The sequence below is a fragment of the Xenopus laevis genome, chromosome 2S, assembly GCF_017654675.1.
Source record: "Xenopus laevis strain J_2021 chromosome 2S, Xenopus_laevis_v10.1, whole genome shotgun sequence".
NCBI classification, from domain to species: domain Eukaryota; kingdom Metazoa; phylum Chordata; class Amphibia; order Anura; family Pipidae; genus Xenopus; species Xenopus laevis.
The window spans coordinates 57,978,931-57,995,817 of record NC_054374.1 but is presented as its reverse complement, the minus strand read 5'-3'; positions in this window follow the sequence as shown (position 1 = coordinate 57,995,817).

The window sequence follows — 16,887 nt, the reverse complement described above, 5'->3', positions numbered from 1 at the left end:
GCCCATTTGATCCTGGGATCGCCCAGTGGTTGATCCTCAAGGGGAGGTAATGTCAGGACCAGCCCGGACTTGAACTCTTGTTTTGACCTTGGTCTGTTTCTGATTTCAATTCCTGTTGCTGTTTCCATCATCACTGCCTGTATTCTTGTGAACTGTTCTCTAAGTTTAATCTTTATTAAACTGTGTTTATCATGGCTTCAAGACTCTGTCCTGCAATCTATGGGTATACCCCAGGTTTCCCGTCTTACCTATTACCTCCTTAGTACCTCTCTGCATTACAAAAGCTAAATAAATCAAAATAATAAAATAATAAAAAATGAAAACCAATTGCAAATTGTCTCAGAATATCACTCTCTACATCATACTAAAAGTTAACTCAAAGGTGAACAACCCCTTTAAAACTCCGACCAGAAAAAAATGGAGTTTATTAAATAACCCAAGTAACCTCCTTCCACTGGACTTTATGGATAAGCAGGAAATCTCATAATAATATACATGGGACAGTTAAAGCTCCATTTACTTTGGTGTGTTGAAACATTTTCTGCCTTTCAATTATCTTCATTGGAACATGCTAGTGCTTAAAATTCTCAGGAGATCTGTCTTTGCTTGTGCAGACACCATGACTGCTGTTGTTGCGTTTGCTGTTAATGGAGCCTGCATTGTACATAGTCTTCCAGTTCATTTAGATTGTAATTTTGTGATGGATTTTATGGTGTCCCTCTGATAAGGCCCAGAGTAATAGATAGGTAATGCAAAAACTGTGAAAGAAGAGACTAAACTAAAGCATACAAATCTTATACAAGGTATTGTTGAGAGAAGGGCAGAGGGAGACCACTCCTGAGGGCACCAACATGATAGTTATAAGGTAAGAGAAGGGCCATAGAGTTTTGCTGTCTTTCAAATGTATGTATCTGCTCAAATCCCTGGCAAAAAGGTATAAACTTTAACCCTTTCACTGCCAGCCTATTTTGCAGATTTGGTACTTTTATTTTTAGAATATTATTGAACATTTTGTGCTTTTTTACTTTATAGTGCCTTTCCTGGGGGTGGTCTCTTTTTTACAGAGAAAAACAATATAACGTTTGTTTCAGGACAACATAAGCTTTCAAAATATGCTAGAATTTTGGTGCAATTCCACTTCTGTAAAAAGATATAGGCTTCTAAGGAGGTTATTTTTTAAGGTCCGAATTTTTCTAGTCTGGCATTTAAAGGGTAAAATACAATTTTTACAGAGAAAAAAACCTCATCCAATGGTGTTAAAAAAGATAAAAAAGTACTCCAACTTTGTGCTGGGTTTATGAAAAAAACTTAGCTTTGGAGCAATTTTATAAAAAAAATTTAGAAGTCAAGTGCAAAATCCAAAAAAAGATTTAGGATTCAGATCTTTTTATGAATTTATTGTGATTTTTTCTGAATAAGAATTTTTTTTGAAAATGTATTAATAAATGGGGTGGGGGAGTCTGTGCAGATTTGGTTTTCAGAAAAAAGTAAGGAAATTTCAGATTTTGATAAATAACCCCCTAAGTGTCTAAAAATGGAAAAAAAAATGTTTCCCATAATACAAATATATATATCAGAAAAAACTATTTATTTTATGCAAGAGAGCACATCAGATTTGTAAAGTTATATGTCTCCTGAATTGCTGGCGGTTGCTATTTCTCTTTAGCTGTGGCTTTCCTGTAGCCAGCCCACTTAGGCAATGAGCAGGGGGGCTGGATGGATGTCTCATGGAGCTGACGAGTGGCTGCTACGGCTTTCTTCTGGCAAGGAAAGCTGCAGCTCAGTAGCCAACCCCCTTAGGCAACAAGCAGTGGGCTGTTTTTTTTCCCCCATAGGGCCGATGACCCACACGCCAACCCCCAAACCCACCAGGTACCTGCATTTGTACTTTGCATATTGTGTTGCTGCTGATGGCTGTCATGTTTGGCACCCTAAATCCAGAACCAATGCTATGCTTCCTGGTCTCGGCTCTTGCTTCTGCCTTTTACAGCCGCCTTTCACCTCGAGAGGAGCCCTCGGCTAATTGGATGCCGCCAGGTCTTACTAGAGAGTAGAGGAACAAAGCTAAAGGTTCTGGATGAGCAAAGGGGCACGATCATTTCACCATCAAGGATACTGGATGGAAGACAACACAGCTTGTTGGACAGGCCATACAATATAATGTGGACGGGCCGACCAGGCCAGCACAAGCAGAGTAGAGAATAGTCAGACAGTCCCAAAACATCTGTATTGACAAGTCCCTTCTCCTCTTCATAGGGGGCCTACACTTCCGTCAGTACATCCCAAGCAAGCGTGCCCACTATTGGATACATTTTTATAAACTTTGTGAAAGCAGCTCGAGGTACACCAACCACTTTTTGATTTACGAAGGAAAGGACTCACAATTAGACCCCCTGGTTGTCCCCTTGACCTGACTGTCAGTGGCAAAATTGTGTGGGAGCTCATCAGTTCACTACTGGGCCCGAGGTTACCACTTATATGTGGATAGCTTTTACACCAGCATCCCCTTGTTCAAAACCATATATTATTTAGACACCCTAGCCTGTGGCACCATAAACTGTAACCGAAAAGGATTGCCCAGGGACCTCCTCAACAAAAAACTGAAACATGGAGAAATGTATTCCCTAAGAAATGATGAGCTCCTTGTCATCTATCAATTTTTTGATAGAAAAAATGATTTTTATGCTGATGACAATCCATGATGCATCAGTAATTGAAGAACAGAGAGCTGGTAGGCCACCCCCAAATCTAAGCCTCTCTGTAGCAAGAAGTACAGTAAGTACATGGCTGGTGTTAACAGAACAGACCAACTCAAACATATTACAATGCCACCCAAAAAACAAAGGCCTGGTACAAGAAAGATAACATATACCTTATTCAAATGGCCCTTCAAAATTCCTATGTTGTCAGTACCAGGCCCCAAATTGTCAAATTATAAATACCAGTTGCAGATAACCCTTACCCTGTTGTTTGATGGTGTAGAGGAGGCAGTGCCTGAGATGCCTGCCAGTGACAATGTGGCCCGATTGGTGGGGAAGCATTTTATAGACATGCTTCCACCAACTCCTGGAAAACTAAGAGCCCAAAAAGTCTGAAATGTGTGCCGTAAAAGAGTACAGATGAAACAGAAGATGCTCCACTAAACAGATAATGGTAAGTAGTAACTATTCAGTAGGTTTTTGTTTCTTGTCTTCGGGGTTTTGGAGAGAAATCACATTTTGAGTGTTTTTTATCTTCATTTAAAACCAAACTGTAGCATTTTACAATGAACTGCATCCACAATTCTACTAGAAGGAAAGGAAGGATGGTGCTGCTAAATAGCTGATGGTGTCCACATTCAAGATATATATAGTTTATGGGGGTTTTTTACAGGTAAGGGGGGTGTTTAGACTGAAAAACACAAAGTGGGCACTTAGAGCACAGCCTCAAATTTAGCTATTGCCCTTGTTTTAGGGTGTTTGGTGGCTGTGTCTTTAGGTACACCCATACATACAGGGTATTGTTTTGTTCGGGAGAAGTTGCACATTGATACCAGGTTTTTTTTAGTTGTCCTAACAACTTGGTGGAGAAATCTAACTTGGAACTTTTTTCCTTTATTTCAGGCCAAACCACAAACTCCTACTAAGAACTGCACCCACAGATCTGCATGTAGAAAAGGAAGAATGGCACCAATGAATAGCTGCAGGTGTGCACTTTCAAAGAATATAGTGTTTGTGGTGGTATTTCATAGGTAAGGGGGTGTTTAGACTAAAGAACTGCAAGGTGTGCACCTAGAGCGCAGCCCCAAACTTTTCAGCTGAAATTGTTCTCGCGTATTGACCCTGTTTTGGGGTGTTTGGAGGCCGCATCTTTAGGTGTACCCATACATGCGGGGTATTGTTTTACTCAGGAGTACTTGTTCATTCATATTTGGGTTCATTTGAATATTTTTATTGGAGTATTTTTGTCAAATTCACTTCTGACTATGATGGTGTTTCAGAAAAAGAAAATCCCTAAAAATATTGTTGCATTTTAGAGTGATCTGTATGAGAGCAGCTGCATTTAGTGCACAAACCACACTTCAGCTAAAAACGTAGAGGTATGCAGTTTCTAAAAATACCTAACTTTAGGGGGCATTAAACTTCTAACATTATATATGCCACGTTAACCTATAGATGCCCTTATCTGTTGTGTCCCAATATAAAATTGTACAAAATGCTGTTTTATTATTGGGGTGTGTTGTTGATAGGAAAAGTGGGATACTAATACATATCTGGTATCACTGGATTCAGCAGAATTGGAGCTTTTACAAACCGTAACATTTTTGTCGGCAAATATAATTCTTATTTGAAAAAAAACATAAAATATTTTATTTTTATTTCACTTTTTTTTATATAATTATATATATAATATGTCTTATTTCATGTAGGTTTTCTTGTCAAAAATTGTAAGTAAACGTAATGAGTGCAAAATGTCTAAAAACTGCATGGCAGTAGATGTCCGCATTTAGGACAAATCGGCTGGCAGGGAAAGGGTTAAAATGTATAACACTTGACTAGTAATGCGTCACTATTTGTTTTGGAAACCTAGCAAACATCTAGTGTTCTGTCCTGCCTACTGTGAAGACTAGACCTGTAGGGGTACCTGGGTTAGTGTTTTGGGGCCACTTTTCCACAGTCCTCTAGGATAAACAAAGCAGTCTGCAGTTTATTCTGTTACACAGTGTTTGGTAACAAGCACACAAAGAAATGGAAACCAAGGAAAAATAAACCCTTGCACCAGAGCGCTGGCTAAACACAGTTGGCGGACTAACTATAGTTGGCTGGCTTTCCTAACACCAACTTAACAGCAAAATAACTCAAATATATATATATATATATATATATATATATATATATATATATATATATATATATATATATATATATACAGTATATCACTGACAGTAACCAGTACCTTTCCTGTGCAGCTCCTGCTCTCTCTCTCTGAAGTGGGAGGGCCCCTCCTTAGATCTCAGTCAGGTACTTCAACTGCAGCAATTACCTTGCAGCTCTACATTAATTATTCCATGTACCAGGGTGTTGTATTATATAACACTCTGGGAGAAATATATCGCCCATCTATAACTAACCCAGCTGCTTTGTTACACATCCTCCCCCCTAGCTTAGACCTAGAGGAGTGAGTGACCATGGACATTAAAGAGTATAACCTTTACAGCTCATCATCATTTTTATTCCAGCCTGGTGTTCCACAGTGAAACTGTAGGGCTACAAGCTCAGAAACCACCTGGTAACCCTTGCATTTTTGTCTTTGTTCTGGCTCATCCAAGTAAGTGGGGCATGGTCTGTAATATGCCTGAACTGTTTGCCCAAGAGATAATATCTCAATGATTCCAGAGCCCATTTTATGGCTAAACAGTCTTTCTCCACAATTGAATAGTTCCTCTCCAGGGAACTACGTTTTCTACTCAAGTAGTTTACTGAGTGCTCCTCCCCATTCACTTCTTGTGACAGAACCACCCCTAAGCCAATATCCGAGGCATCTGTTTGCACGATAAATCGCTTCATGAAATCAGGTGCAACCAAGAATGGATGCACACAGAGGGCTTCTTTTAACCTAACAAAAGTTTCTTCAGCTTCTGCTGACCATCAGCTCTGGACTGAGAATCAAAATAGACCCTGGCATTTCAGGTACACAGAAGACCAAACAGCCCCAACCAGCCCACTAAATACTGACTTTCTATGGCATCTTACAGCAACCCCTCTGGCATTTGCCAGAACCCACAGATTGTCATTCCGGGTTGCTTTAGTGAGGTCAGTTAAAGGGCTAGCAATAGTAGCAAAATCATGTATGAACCTTCAGTAGTAGCTTGTTAAGCCCAGAAAGGTCCTGACTTGTTTCTTGGTGGAAGGTCGTGGCCAGCTCTGAATAGATTCCACTTTTGTGATTTGTGGTTTAACTAGACCCCTTCCTCAAGCCCAATAGTACATTTCTTTGGATTGGCCGTTAAGCCAGCATTCCTAATTGAATCTAGGACAGCTTGAACTTTTGGTAGGTGTGATTCCCAATCTGTGGTGTGAATGACTATGTCATCAAGGTAAGCAGCAGCATACCGACCATGGGGCTTTATCATTCTTTGAAAAGTTACTGGGGCCCCATGTAACGCAAAAGGTAATATTTTATACTGGAAAAGCCCCTCAGGGGTGGAAAATGCAGTTTTCCCTTTTGCTTGTTTTGTAAGAGGAACCTGCCAATAACTTTTTGTCAGGTCAATAGTTGTTAGCTACCTTGCTTTCCCTAACAGCCCTAACAGCTCATCAACCCTGGGCATGGTATAAGCATCAAATTTAGATATAGTGTTTCACTTGCGATAATACTTTCAAAATCTAATATCCCCATTGGGTTTTGGGACAAGGTGTCAGGAGCGCCTGATGGTCGCTCCCGTCTCCGACGGCGCCACATCCAAGATGGCGGTGCCCATGAACCACATGGGTGGTTTTGTTTGGAACATTCCTGGGTGCGTAATAATTCCTGTTATATTGTTTCCTGGACTTTTGACCCTGTTCTGCCTGTCTTTTGGATTTTTGCCTGAACTTTGATTACGATTACGCCTGATCCCATTTGTACCGTGAACTTGGATTTGAACCCCTAAAGTTTCCTCCTTGGTCCTGACTACACCCGCTGGGAGCCGATAGGCACCCTGACATTACAATTGGGCCATGGACCCCACTGAAGAAGCTTCGACGGATGTCAAAAGAGCTCTCCACGGATTGGCGTCCCGCATGGAAGCGTATGAAGCTCAGCAGGTCTGCATTGGGCAAGTACTGGACACTCTCCTTTCCCGGATGCCATCTGCCTCTTCATTTGCGGGAAATCCTTCCGTAGCAGTTGCTTCTCCTTCTGCAGCCTCATCGGCTGCTGATCCCCGCATTCCTCCACCACCCCACTATAATGGGGATCCTCAAGCCTGCAGAGGTTTTGCTACTCAAGGTGGGGTATGTGATGTCATATTTGGAGGGAAAACCGCTCGAGTGGGCAACACCACTTTGGGAGAATAATTCTCCTCTGACCAATGCCAAGGCCAAGGCCTTCCTCCAAGCCTTTCATACTGTTTTTGATGCCCCTGGTTGTGTCGCTGATGCCTCTTTCCAACTTCTACAGATTCGGCAAGGAAACCGCAGTGCCAGTGAGTCTGCCATTGATTTCAGAACCTTGATGGCTGAAACGAGCTGGAACAATAAGGCTTACATAGCAGTTTTCTATCAAGGCTTGTCATCCAGACTCAAAGATAACTTGGTCTCCAGGGATCATCCTGTATTATTGGAAGACCTAATTGCTCTCCCCATCAAGGTGGATACATGGCTCAGGGAATATCAGTCCGACAGGGAGCGCAGCAAGAGACTTCAGTTAACTTTGGCTCCACATTTCCAAAGACCCTGTTGCTTCCTCCATCCCAGCAGTCTGCTGTTATTCCTCCGGAGGAACCTATGCAGGTCGGGAGGGCATGTCTCTCTGAGCAGGAGAAACTTCGGAGGTGCTCGGCAGGTCTGTGCCTGTACTGTGGCGGCCAAGCTCATGTCACCAATTCCTGCCCAAAGGATTCTCTTGGTCAAGGTAAACCTGGGGTGGTATATCTGGGTGGCGTTACACCAAAACCCTAAGAGAAAACCCAAAAGAACTCTCACAGATTTCTTTTGCCTCTGAGACCATTTCTGCCATCAGTTCTGCCTTCCTCGATTCCGGGGCTGCAGGGCGTTTCATGAATGCTGCCAAATACATGGATGTTCCTCTGTATCCCTTGACTACTCCCCTGCAGTTTACAGCAATTGATGACAGACCATTAACGTCTGAGATAATCTCTATGACAACCCTGGCTTCCTCTGCACAATCCCTCCATTGATTGGGCCTCCCCGCATTCCTCCACCACCCCACTATAATGGGGATCCTCAAGCCTGCAGAGGTTTTGCTACTCAAGGTGGGGTATGTGATGTCATATTTGGAGGGAAAACCGCTCGAGTGGGCAACACCACTTTGGGAGAATAATTCTCCTCTGACCAATGCCAAGGCCAAGGCCTTCCTCCAAGCCTTTCATACTGTTTTTGATGCCCCTGGTTGTGTCGCTGATGCCTCTTTCCAACTTCTACAGATTCGGCAAGGAAACCGCAGTGCCAGTGAGTCTGCCATTGATTTCAGAACCTTGATGGCTGAAACGAGCTGGAACAATAAGGCTTACATAGCAGTTTTCTATCAAGGCTTGTCATCCAGACTCAAAGATAACTTGGTCTCCAGGGATCATCCTGTATTATTGGAAGACCTAATTGCTCTCCCCATCAAGGTGGATACATGGCTCAGGGAATATCAGTCCGACAGGGAGCGCAGCAAGAGACTTCAGTTAACTTTGGCTCCACATTTCCAAAGACCCTGTTGCTTCCTCCATCCCAGCAGTCTGCTGTTATTCCTCTGGAGGAACCTATGCAGGTCGGGAGGGCACGTCTCTCTGAGCAGGAGAAACTTCGGAGGTGCTCGGCAGGTCTGTGCCTGTACTGTGGCGGCCAAGCTCATGTCACCAATTCCTGCCCAAAGGATTCTCTTGGTCAAGGTAAACCTGGGGTGGTATATCTGGGTGGCGTTACACCAAAACCCTAAGAGAAAACCCAAAAGAACTCTCACAGATTTCTTTTGCCTCTGAGACCATTTCTGCCATCAGTTCTGCCTTCCTCGATTCCGGGGCTGCAGGGCGTTTCATGAATGCTGCCAAATACATGGATGTTCCTCTGTATCCCTTGACTACTCCCCTGCAGTTTACAGCAATTGATGACAGACCATTAACGTCTGAGATAATCTCTATGACAACCCTGGCTTCCTCTGCACAATCCCTCCATTGATTGGGCCTCCAGTCAGATCTCTCGTTGGAGTCCATTTTACCAAAAACATGCAGCCCACATGTCGGCCATTTGGTCAGCTACCAAAACCAACTTAAAGAAAAGTTCCTTGCCCCACAAAAAGTATGCTGATCAAGGACGGAAGTCTTCTCACTTATATAAAGTTGGGGACAAAGTGTGGTTCTCTACGAGGAACATTCATCTCAAGATTCCTTCCCCCAAATTGGGTCCAAAATTCTCCATTGTGAAGATTGTTAATCCCGTGGCTGTCAGACTTCAGCTTCCCCCTGAGATGCGAATCCCTAATGTGTTCCATGTATTTTTGGTAAAACCGGCCATCGCTAATCACTTCTCTTCAGAACAATCTCCTCATTCGGCTATATTTGTGGACGGTCAACAGGAATATGAGGTAGAGAGGATTTTGGATTCAAGAATATCTAGAGGGTCTCTACAGTTCCTGATCCAATGGAAGGGTTTCGTCCAAGATTGCACCACATGGGCCAACGCTGGCATCACGATGCTGCCATGATGACATCACGCGCCTGGCGCAAAATTCAAAATAAGAAGATGCCAAGGTTGCCGGTTCAATGCCCGATTGTAGGTTTTGTTTGGAGCATTCCTAGGTGCTTAATAATTCCTGTTATATTGTTTCCTGGACTTTGACCCTGCCTGAACCTTGACTTTTGATATTATTCTGCCTGCCTTTTGCCTGGACTTTGATTACGATTACGCCTGATCCTATTTGTACCGCAAACTTGGACTTGAACACCTAAAGCTTCCTCCTGGGTCCTGACTACTCCTGCTGGGAGCCGATAGGCCCCCTGACACAAGGACGATAAGACTGCACCATTTGCTTTGGGATTCCTCAGTCACATCAAGCTCCAACATTTTCTGTACCTCCCTATTAACAACCTCTCTAAGAGTTTCTGGTATTCTATATGGTTTGAGATGTACCCATTTCCCCTGATCTATAACAATGTCATGTTCAATTATTTTAGTTTGCCGGGCATTGCTGAGAACACATCTTTATTATGGTTCACAATATCTTTGACTTCACACTTCTGGGGAATCAACAGGGTATCAGCTATGCTTACATCTGGTGCTTTCTTCACTTCAAGAGGAGATTTGGATGCCATTAACACCTTCCTGTCCTTCCACAGCTTTAGCAGGTTAATGTGATATATCTGTTCTGGCCTTCCTTCTACTAGGTTGCCGTATTTTATAATTAACCTCCCAAGGTACTGTCTTTAGGGATGGGTTTGTCCACTGTGATGCAACTGATCTCTCTTGAATAGACTTCATATTGCATAGGGCGGATGATGACATTTTTGGATTGCTGAAGTTCTATCACTGTGTAGACATTTTTACAGTGATGCCATCCTTTGCAGGTACTTACATTTGTAGATGAGGTATGTTTGAAGGAGTGAGCTATGTGAGTTAGACAGGTGATAGCTCAGATGAGTGATTTCCAAGTTGAGAATCTATAAAATCTGCTGGTTGGCTGTCGGTGGTCAGTAGTGATAAGTAGTTATATGTAGACAGCGTCTGAATTTGCATCCACTAGCTCAAATGTCTCACTTTCAGGATCAGTTAAATCTGCGCGACACAAGAATGCCGGTTCTGTGAGCCAAGATGTGTCTTTAAGCTGGCTTGGTGCAACAGCTCTGGTTGCATGGTCTGCAGGGTTGTAGTCAGTGGGTACATAGTGCCACTGTTCTGGGCATGTGGATCTTCTGATTCTGAGCACTCTGTTACTGACATAAACATAAAACCTTCTGGTTTCATTGTATACGTAGCCTAGTACTACTTTGCTGTCTGTGTAGAATACAGGCTCTTTGAGCTCTATGCCTGTCTCAGTTGTGATGAGCTCAGCTATCTCTACAGCTAGAATGGCAGCACAGAGTTCCAGTATGGGTATAGTGTGTTCAGAAATTGGTGCCAGTTTTGCCTTACCCATAACAAACACAAAGTGACATTGTCCATAGATGTCTACAGTTTTAAGGTATGCAACAGCAGCTATGGCTTTGACAGAAGCATCAGAGAACGTTCCTGGCCTACGTTCAACATTTCTGCTCAATAAAGCTTGATAAAGGGCCGAGATTATGCCAGAAACATTGTACGTTTCAGATCAGAAGCCATATGTTCAAATAAAGGCTTTTTATTGAAGATTCCCTTGTAGCAGTGCTGTGTTATACATTGGAGCATCAGAGTGCTTAACCCAGGAACATTACTCTGGCCCAAAACGGCTGGATGAGGAACTTTTATGATCCCCTGGAGAATCTTGAATCCAGGGCTTTTTCCACTTCATATTCCTGTTGGCCACCAATAGTGACATGAGGAGGAGGAGGAGTCTGATCAGATGAAAAGTGATTAACAGTTGCTGGTTTCCCCAGAGACACATGGAAAACATTGTGATTACCTATCTCATGGGGAAGTTGGGGTCTGACAGCCACAGGGTTGATAATTTATAGAATGGAGAAAGGACCAAATTTTGGGCCCAACTTGGGAGAAGGAACTTTAAGATTAATGTTCCTAGTAGAGAGCCACACTTTGTCCCCTACATTATACTGAGGAGAGAATTTCTGTCTTTCTTTGGCATGGCCCTTTTTTGACAAGGAATAGTGATGGGCGAATGTATTCGCCAGGCGCAAATTCGTGGCGAATCTGCGCGATTCGCTGCCAGCGAATAAATTCGTGAAACGCCCGCGGAAATTTGTGGCAAAAATTTGCCGGCGGCAAAATTTTTTTTCCGGAAAAATGGACGCCGGCGTCAAATAAGGGGCACCGGCGTCAAAAAACCGGGCGCCGGCATCAAAAACGGGTGCCGGCGCCATTTTGTGAATCTTTCGCCGCTTTGCGAATTTCACGCGAAATTTGCAAATTTTCCGGCGAAGTGAAACGGCACACTAACAAGGAACTCTTTTCCAAAAGGAGGGATGATCTGCCAGTGGATGCATGAAAGGCGTTATTGTAAGTGAATGCCACCATGGGAAGCAAATTGGACCAATCATCCTGACAAAGGGAGACATGACTTCTCAAAAACTGTTCCAGTGCTTGATTTACAAGTTTAGCTACCCGGTTGAATTGAGGATGGTAGATCAAAGAAAATTGGAGAGTACTACCCAGACTTTTACATAGTGAATACCAGAACTTTGACACAAACTGGGAGCCTCCATCCAAAACTATCTCTACCAGAAACCCATGCAGACGGAAGATGTATTGGATAAAAAGTTGGGAGAGTTCCACTGCAGAGGGAAGCTTCCAGAGAAGAGGGATGAAATGTGCAATTTTGGTTGATATCTAACCAAATAACTATATTAACTTTGGAAGTTGGCAGCTCAACAATGAAGTTCATCGTTAAGTGAGTCTAAGGATGAGAGGGAATGGGCAGAGGTTGCAATAGACTGCATGGTCGAGAGTGACTGGCTTTGGAAGGGGTGCAGACAAAGCCTATGATGTCCTTCTGTAGAGTTGGCCACCAAAAGAGGAGACTTAACAGGTCTAAAGTCTTTGAACTGCGCTGCTAGACTCCAGAATTCCCCATGTATGGCTGGGTGGCATGCCGCCCCTTTATCTATATTGAGTATAGAGATATTGTGTACCTACTTTTTAATGTTTACCAGATTCTCTCTCCAATAACCCCTGTCCATAAATGTTTGTACCATTTGTGATGAGTCTGTCTCAAATAATTCATCATTAGAGGTTATTCTACGCACCCTGGTTAATTGGCTAAGGGCAAACCTTTAATTAAAGCAGGGGGATGGAAACTGTCTGCCTTAAGTAGATTGTCAGTGGGTTTTTAAGCAAGGTCACAGTGAACTTATTGTCTAAGCATTTAATATTCACATCCTGGAAGTGAATGTAATCAGATGGCATTCTAGTGTAAATTTTTAAGACCTAATGTGTTTGATTTGCTTATCACTATTCTAGAGCACTGAGTTGATTTTTCCTTGGGGTACAAACTATATAGTTGTGACATATTGCAGCTCAATGGAAGGAGGTCCACTGTACTGGGGGAAAGAATGGCTAAAAGGCTGGAGGGGTATTTAAACTAGGCAAAGGGGATGATCTAGAGAATAATTGGGAAGCTAAGCTAGACTGGCCAGTGGGTTTAGTAAAGGATCATGGGGGAGGAGTAAGGGGGCATACAGTTTATGATCTAGGGCAGGGTTCCCCAACCCATGAGCAATGTAAAAAGAGTTGGGGAGCGACACAAGCATGAAGAAGGTCCCTGGATGCCAATTAAAGGCTGTGGTTTGCTATTTGGTAACCCTTTTTGGACTGGCAGCCTTCAGGATGTTCCATTGTGCAGTAACACATTTTTCTATCCAAACAAAACTTGCTTCTGAGCCTGGAATTCAAAAATAAACACATGCTTTGAGGCTACTGAGAGCAACATCCAAGGGGGCTGGCGAGCAACATATTCCTCTGTTACAAGGAAAACAGGCTAAGCAGGTCTGGATTTCTAATTTTGATGCTCCTGAGCCAGAGAGTCCTCACACCATCCCCTCCTTGCAAGTGTGAGGGCATGGAAGGGCCAGAATTTTTGTGGCCTACATGGTGGAGGGGGCATAGAACAGGCAGAGTATGGTACACCCAAGGAGCATAGTGTAGGCAGAGTATGGCACACCCAGGGAAAATTGGGCAGACAGAGTATGGCACACACCAGCACAGTAGGACAGGCAAAGTATGGCACACACAGGGCGCAAAGGGAAGGCAGAGTAAGGCACATACAGGGAGCACAGAGTAGGCAAAGTATGGCACACATAAGGAGCAGCTGGTAGGCAGAGTAAGGCACATATAGGGAGCATAAAGCAGGCAAAGTATGGCACACACCGGGTGCATAGGGCAGGCAGAGTATGGCACACACAGGGAGAATAGGGCAGGCAGAGGACCTGCCTGCAGAGGACCATTCTAAGATGTGCTACATACAGTGACACAGTGCTGGTGCCCCTTCAGCAGTTTGCATGGATAATGTGGACAGTTTCATACAGGGACTTACGTGTGAACAGTACAGGGCTTTAGAGGTATTAACAATAGAGGTGTTACAAGTGTGAACAATGCAGGGGGGATTACATGTGTTAACAATACAGGGGATTAAAGTCTGAATTTGAGGTTTAAACAATACAGGGGCCAGTTAATCTCTGTAGTGATACCGTTTAAAGTTTACACATGGTAAGCAGATGCAGCAGGCAGACTGTCATGTGGGGGGCTACGCAAGGGGGCGCATGTTGAAAAGCCATGGTCTATAGTGATGAGCACATTTTTTCACTATAAATGGTTTTGCAGAGAATATCAGAGTTTTGATGGTGGTGTAAAGTCTCAAAGAAGAGTCGTCATGTGGAAACTTTTGTGTGCAACAAAAATGACAAGCAGTAGACAAAATGACACGTGGTAGACAAAAAAGTTGACCATAAACTCTAATTTATTTTGCTACAAAAAATTCGCCCATAGACATTCATGTGTTTGCCAATTTTTGCTGTTTTGACAGATTCGCTCATCATTATTAATTAGTGTATGCTACAAACTACCTTGTGTACATGAACATTTTGCTGCTAAAAAGACGTCCATAGACTCCAATGGGTGAACAAAATTGTTACATATCAAAAAAATTGTTGCCCATAGACTTCAATGCATTTGGCAAATTTTTCGGTGTTTTGCAAAATTTCAGCAAAAAGGTTTAGATTCACCCATCACTGGTAATGGGGTTGCCAAGTCAGAAAAAGCTAGCAGGTTTGTAAATATGCTAAATGAAAACTTTTTCAGCTCATTTAAGAACTTACTAGGGATGTCTTTAAAATGCTGCTTAATAAATATACGTCAATATATTCCAATTATAAGCAAGGAACATTGTTGCAAAGGAAAACCTTTGTGGTTCAATAGAAGTGTTGGTGTTGAGGTTGGTAATAAAAGACAGCTGAACATTTATCAGGGACAAGGAGGCCAATAAATCATGCAAAAAGAATTATCAGAAGTAAAAAGAATCTAAAATTATTTTTTAACATGTAAATGGTAAAAAAATGAAGCAGGTGGGATGGGATATAGGGGGGGTCAGTTGGTTGATGGAACAAAGAAAGAGCAGAGATTCTGAACTTTTATTTTATGTTATGTAAACTCTAAAATGACTCTAAACAGCATGCAGAATAACATACTGTACTGTACTGTACTGATGTGGTTTTTGAATAACAAATCAATCTCTCCAGCTCTTTCTACATACTTTCTGCTCTAGCATGAAGCCTCATCACCTTTTCTATCTAAGCTCTCCTTATCTCTTTGACAATGACAGTAGTAGAAGAGGAACCTGCTGCATATACATGTGACATTAATAGCGAACATGAGCCAGTGTTTAAAAGCAGCCTTTCCCCCCATTTTTATTAAAGCCTGTTGCTGTGTGTCTGCCTGACTCGCTATTTAATTCAGTTCTTAGAACACACCAGGAGGATCATCTGGAAGACAGTCTCTGTTACTGCCCTATAATGCGCAAGCCTTTTACTGACTTTTAAAAAAAATGTAGGGAACCATAGGGTTAAGTTCCCCTTTGGTCTAAAAATCCCACATGGTTGGAAATCCCCTGCTATGACCAGCTAGCTGTTGGACCTAAATTGGATCTTTGTCCCATGTGCAGTGTGTCCTGGCAGATTCCAAATTTGGTCAGAATCTGACCAAAGTATAAAAGCAGAGCTGCCATGTACTCAAAGCATGAATTGAGCACAGATGTAAGGCCAAGATGTGACCCTTGGAGGGCTTGAGGTATGGGGCCCCCACGCATAAGGAGCTTGACTATGGAGAGTCTAAAGATCGGAGGCAGCAAAAAAGCTGTGACAGAAGCCAAAAAAGCTGTGACAGGACCTGTGCATGGTAAGATATTAAAAGGGGATTCAGGACCTGTGCACAGTAAGATATTAATTATAAACATCACACATGTGGTGTCAAAATAGGTTAATAAAACATTTTGATTTACTTAATAAAGCTTATTTTTTTAGTTCATTATATGTATTTGTTCACCGTGCTGGTAACACAACTTACAGAAGTGCTGCAGTACTTCACTTTGCCCCCTTCATTACTAACATGGCCAAAAATCTTTTCAGGCAGCAACAACTACTTGATTGGAATGTGCCTGGATCACAGAGGTCATGAGTAGAAACTTTCCTTCATGTTAAAACAGCTTTACTCAGTATTGTTAAAAGCTCCTATTTGCAAAGCCAGGCACATTCCTAACTACTGCAATAGTGTGTACATTTTTACAGCTTCTCTATAGCAAGGGGTGTGATACAGGAGACAAGCAGGGCTACTACATGGGAAAGGGATTGTCCTGCCTAGAAATAGCCTTCCTTCAACCTGTGCATGAAGAAAAGGCAGACATTATTTTAGAGCAGTTTGCACATCTCCTACACAGTGTGCTGCGCACTACCAGGAAGAGATGACAAACTTATTCCTTGCTTAATCCACTAGACGATTAAATAAAGTGGAGGGCAGAGAATCTTATTGCTGTAGAGATTGATATTAAATATGGCACTTATGATAGGGAAACAAAGCATTATATAAATATACATGGTACTGTATATTTGAATGAAGGAAGGTGAGGCAGAGCACACTCTGAAACTTATGTAATGAGAACACATGGTGCACAGTGTTAGGAGTACGGCATCCTCCAGTAAATCCTCAAATAGAAAAACACTGGCACTCAAGGCAACTTTAATACAGGGTTACCCTTTGCTCATTAATTAGGTGCGAACGTGCAGCGTTTCGGGGCGAGACCCTTTATCAAGCATTGATATGCTTGATAAAGGATTTATCATGCTTGATAAAGGGGCTTGCCCCGAAACGTTGCACGTAATAAACCAGCAAGGGGTAACCCTGCATTAAAGTTGCCTTGAGTGCCAGTGTTTTTCTATTTGAGACTGTATATTTGAAAACACCTACAGAAAAAGTAATTTTTATTTCAGTTTAACCCACTGTTTGCTGTTATATATGGAGCTTTAATCATGTGGGTATATTTCTTTAATACTCACAGTTCTAGTAATAC